The sequence below is a fragment of the Setaria italica genome, chromosome VI (assembly GCF_000263155.2).
Source record: "Setaria italica strain Yugu1 chromosome VI, Setaria_italica_v2.0, whole genome shotgun sequence".
Classification (NCBI taxonomy): domain Eukaryota; kingdom Viridiplantae; phylum Streptophyta; class Magnoliopsida; order Poales; family Poaceae; genus Setaria; species Setaria italica.
In genome coordinates this window covers 31,363,066-31,368,644 of record NC_028455.1, presented here as the reverse complement: position 1 = coordinate 31,368,644, position 5,579 = coordinate 31,363,066, and the positions used below count along the sequence as shown (strand labels likewise).

General features: G+C 42.5%; 1 pseudogene; it reads right to left on the bottom strand.

Moving 5' to 3' along the window:
* Positions 1–5,579, bottom strand: part of LOC101785702 — a 6,561-nt pseudogene extending 982 nt beyond the window's left edge.

Genomic DNA, 5,579 nt, shown 5'->3' with positions numbered 1-5,579 from the left:
AGACTGAGAAGAATCAGGAGGTACAGAATTAGGTCTGGCCATGCTCCCAAACTGAGGGGACTGAGCAGGAGGTACAGAATTAGGGCCAGCCATGCTCCTGAACTGGGAGGTATTAGCAGGAGGTACAGAATCAGGTCGACCCTTCCTCCCAAACTGAGAGGATTCAGGAGATATAGAATTAGGTTGAACCATGCTTGCAAATTGAGAGGATGCAGCAGAATGTACATAATTAGGTTGAGCAATGCTTCCTAGCTGAGAAGGTGCAGCAGGCACAGAATTTGGCCTGGCAAAGCTCCCAAACTGTGGGGTTCCAGAAGGGAAAGATTTAGGTCCGTCCATACTCCCAAATTGTGAGGATCCAGTGGGTAGAGAACTATTCCTGGCATTGCTTCCAAGCTGAGGGGATCCAGTTGCAGCCGATCTAAGCTCTCCATGGCTAGAAAATATTTGCTGCTTTTGGGCACCAAATCCAAGTTGCAAATCACACTGTTTAAGCAATTAGCAAACTGTCACATGGTTACTCAGTATTAAAGAAGCTCATGAATATACATGAGACATAAATCACTCAACGCACTCTAACAATGCCAAGAAAAAAAATCAGTAACAATATTGAACCAGACCAAGGTCTACGCTAAAAACGTAATCATAATAAGCAAGTTATGAGAACATCAGCCATCAACAGAACTTTTCATTGGTTATTACACATAAGCAAAATGACTCGCCAAAGCAATATTAGTAAATTTGACATGAAAAATATGTTGTATCATACATTAATATTTTTTACTAATGTACATTCAGAATAAAGTAATGGTCAAGTGTGTGTTTTTGAGACTGGTAAAAAAGGGGTGGAGCATTTCAACGTGTTATATAGTTTAAAACACATAAAAATCAAAGGGGTATTTTTTCATATTTGAATTGCCAACATGCAATGACGTGTGTAAAATATGCTTCGGCACGACAGAATAGTACTTGCATTATAAATAACTGTTTTCCTTTAAGAAATATAGGGCAGATGTTTTTGGTGCCATAGCAGTTTTGCTCACCATGCAAAAGTTGTGGGTATGATTATTCTAGCACAACTAATAACTTACCAATTAGTCAAAACTGAGTCCATGGAGCTGGTTCAGCTCAAAACTAACCAGTTCAAGTGGCTTCAATTCTATAAAATACATGTCATGTGCGTCCCTATGTAAGAACCAAATTGAGCCTTACTTTAATTTGTATAGCCAACCTGCTTCATAACAGGTGTGGCACAGGTCTGTCCAATTTTTTTAAAAACGGTAGCAACAAGTGCTCCATAACAACCGAAACTAGTTTGTGACACTTGATATTAAAAGGCTTCTTGTTGTTGGTATCAATAAGTCTTGCCAGGTATTATATGAACAGAGAGAATTCATGCACCAGAGTAATGCACCTTTTTTCAGGTTTTGAAAATAGACAACTCTATTAAGCTTTTTAGTAATTTACTATACCACCATCTAATGTAGAGCAAATGAATTTAAACTGAAGTTAAGGACACCATGAAAGGGCAGAAATCCGATAAAGAAAGTAGATGCATTTTTTTGGTGATAAACTAGAAGTCTGATGAACAAAGAAATACATTATCCGAATAATTGATGTGCTACACTGACAAATTGCAAAGCAAATGTCATCAGATTGGCAACATCTATCAATGTTTCTGTTTCTTTATAGTAAAAATGCTTCGATGCTACAAGAATTGTGTGATTTAATTAAAAGGTAATCCATGTAGCAAACAGCAATCACAAAACCATATAAAGGAAAAAAATACTAAAAGGGAAACCCACTAATTTGAGCGGGTATAATATCATCATGGCTCAACTAGATCTTAAAAAGTATATATTCAAAGAGTCAAGTTACCTGATCTTGGGATGTGCTGGTCACTGGAACATCGCCAACAGATTGGACTGCAGAGGACATGTTAACAAAATTGGCCTGTGTAGACATAAGACCATTGACATTTCGGCAAGTTCTAGATGCAGCATGAGGTTGACAACCAGGAACACAATCATTATAGCGGTTTTGCATCTCATTATTCGACTTCCGCATCACCTCAAGCATGGGTACATTTGGTTCATTGTTATTGATGGGTTTGTTGGCAAATGAACCCTTTGCGAAGTTGACATCACCTCTATTAGCCAAAGAGCCCTTCATGCAGTTGACATCACTTCCACTTCCCTTGATAAAGTTACCTGCTGCCAGAGTGTTTGATTCTGGTTGTGAACAATGGCTAGAAGGGGTTTATGTGAGTAAAGCTGTTATTGAATTGGGAAAAACCCCTTTCAGTGATACCCCCACTAAAGGTACCACTATGTAAGCTTCAGTACCAAATCCTGCTTCCTTACTTGTTCTGCACTTCGCATTATCATCTGGTCTGGTATGGACATAAGTCTTTACATTGTTTTTTGGTTGCACTTGACGTGGAAGCCAAACAATCAGCCTTTAGTTGCCACAGGATAGACAGGTTGTGTGCCCAAATTCGCGTGATACACCGCGGTATTGTTCTTGTTGGCAAAAGGGTTAGCTTTCAGAGCACCATAATCGTGGCCATAAGGTCCATAACTTGGATCAAAGCATCTGGAGGCAGCAGAAGAGGTTTTGTTCACTACATCAACAGAACTAGATATTTTATTGCTTGATCCAGAACAGGAAGAAGCGCTAGACGCACCATCATTGTTATTAAAACTGCCACGAAAACATTTTGCAGTAAAAGATGACTGATTAACTTCGTTAAGGGCAGCTGATGTTTCATTGTTTGCACTAGCAATAGGGAAAGATATGGTATCCAAAGATGAATTGAGGTTGACATCTCTTGCTTTCACAGCGTTACTGTCAGCATGCTTTGGAGCAGCAATGCCATGATCAACAATTCGGTCCTGATAATGATTTGCTGTTCCAAAGGCAGTAAGTCTGCCAACATGGTTATTTCCCAGCTGACCATTAAAAATATTTACTCCAGCAAAGCCATTAGCGTTGCTCAGAGATTGATGACTGGTGTTCAAAGCTCTTTTTGGAATTGTTGCAGCAGCATGACCTGTATCACTTGGATACCTACATACACTTGGAACATCTGTAACTTTATTTGGTCCAATGTAATTGTCTGAACAATTTGTACTAAAAAGCTCAGTAAAAAGTCCATTTGAATGATTGTGGTGCTGAAAGCCTGCTTCACCATCAGAAACCTTGTTCTGTCCACGTGAGTCAGTCAACTCCTGAAGGCTAAATGAAACTTCTGCCAAGGAACCATTAATTACCCTTGCCGAAGTAGCCTTATCAAAGAATGCTTCAGGTGTCAGCCCTTGATACCTTGCATGAGATCCAACATGGCCAAAGTACCGTGATTCCTCTTCAAAGGTCTTTTGACAAATAGGACATTCAAATTTTCCATCTCTGCCTACTACTGGCTCACCAAATTTGCCAGTCCGGCGCCTCTTAGCACTCATTTCATGGCATGAAAAATGGTGCTGCTCGTATGCAGTTTGATCACAAAAGGTCCAATTGCATTTCTGGCAACTAAGAGAAGCAACTGGAAGTATATCACCTGAACCAATCTGATCTTGAGAACCCAAAACCTGTCACATACTCCATAAATCAAACTAGGTGAATTAAAGTACACAAAATTAAGTTTATAAACTTTAAACTTACATTATCAGCACCATTACTAGCACATAAGTAAAGCTGTCCTGTGCTTTCATGCTGATTAGTGACTGATTTGACCTCTGGATACCCAAGAAGTGACATAAGGTATGCAGAAACGTCCTTGCAAGTAGAAAATTGATTTCCCTTGGGGCTGGAGAGCAGAGTGTGCAGATTTAGCTAGGTGAAGAATCATATAACAAAGTAGACAAGCAAAACACCCAATTGAAATGGCTTGCATTTTTAAAATGCATCAATCGAGCAGCAAATAAAAAATACATATTGCAAAGCAGATATTTAACATTTAAAGTTTGCAACCAGAATTTCGCAGCAGCAAACACCAAAAATGTTATTGACTGTTGGGCAAAACACCATAGCAACAAAAGATAATAGTTTAAAATTAGAAAATATATAGGTTTACATCCAAATAAGGATAAATACTCTCTAGCATTATTATAAAGAAATGGCAAACAGAAAATACACAGTGGTAATACTGAGAACAATGCATATGATGGGCCATATTAGGAACAAATGGTGATTGGAATGCTCACATGTCCCTTTTTTTCAAAGGTCCTCTCACTAAACATGTGTGGTCTGGACTGCATGTCAAGGGAAAGAAACTAGTGGAGCCACATTAGTCCATTAAAATTTATTTATGTTCTAACCTTAAAATATCAGACTCAATAAAAATATAATGATCCTGATAAGCATCAACTCAACCATGAACCGGTGGTCAGGTAGGTTGCTGTAGTGCACATACTAGATACTATGCAAGAATTGAAGAGTACAAAAAAAAGCCTGCAAAGCACAGGAGCAGAATATCGGAATGGCATAAACACTGTTCATTACTCAAACAACAGTTTCAGATGCTGCTATATGCCTATACCATGACAAGCACCAAGTCTGTCTCTGCACTGAAGAAAATCCAGCACTACACCAAGCATGCATCTCAGGTTAGTGTTCTACTAACATCATTAACATCTAAAACATATCTCCATTCATGAAGAAGCATTTGACAGGATGACAGATACCAAGCTACGGTGAACTAATCACTCAAACAACATAAGTTTCCATACCGAACAATTTCCAAGGTTAAGCAGGAATAACTGATAATGTTCTTCTGCACAACTCACCATACACTACTACAGCATCTCTGAATAAGTAAACATCAACACAAGTCTTAAGGTTTTTACCTAATTCTAGCATAGTTCCATTCCAGTTTGCAGAGAAAGAATCACAGGGCAAAGTGGCAAACCTCACGTAGCTGAAGCAGCGCACCCATACTGTGCCCCCCTTCCGCTTGAGCCCGAGCTGCAGCTTCCATCCGCGAGGGAGGTGATCCCCGAAGAACGACGCGTCCACATACTTCCTTCGTTGCCTCTGGCTCAGCCACTTCCCCGCCACGCTAGCGATGAACCCCTGCAGCTCGGTCTCCGAAGCCATTCCGGCCGTCCGCCTCCGCAGCTCCGCGTCGTACGGTTCCACCATCCCCGCAAGCCTCACCAGGTCAACGGAGATCCCCTTCGCGTTCGTCGTCTCCCGGTCGGGGTCCGGGGGCGGCGAAGGGGGGGAAGACTCGATTAGGGCTAGGGTTTGGGGCTCGGTAGGGGGAGGGAGAGAGGGGTCGTCGGGGATGAAGAGGCGGCGGAGGTGGTAAGCGACGAGGTTTCTATCAGGGTCGTTGCGCGCGGTGGAGGGGTGGGCGGAGGAGGGGCGGGCGGACGGGGACGAGGAGGAGGCGGCGGCGGTGCCGAGGCGGAGGCGGGAGAAGGTCTGCTTCCTGGAGCCCGCGCTCTCGTTGAAGACGGCGCGGTCGATCTTGAGGGGCGGGAGCGGGTCGGCGTCGGGGCAGCTCCGCGGGGCGAGGGCGTGCGCGGAGCGGCGGCGAGCGCGTCCAGGTCGGACTGCGAGAGCGTCCGCAGGTC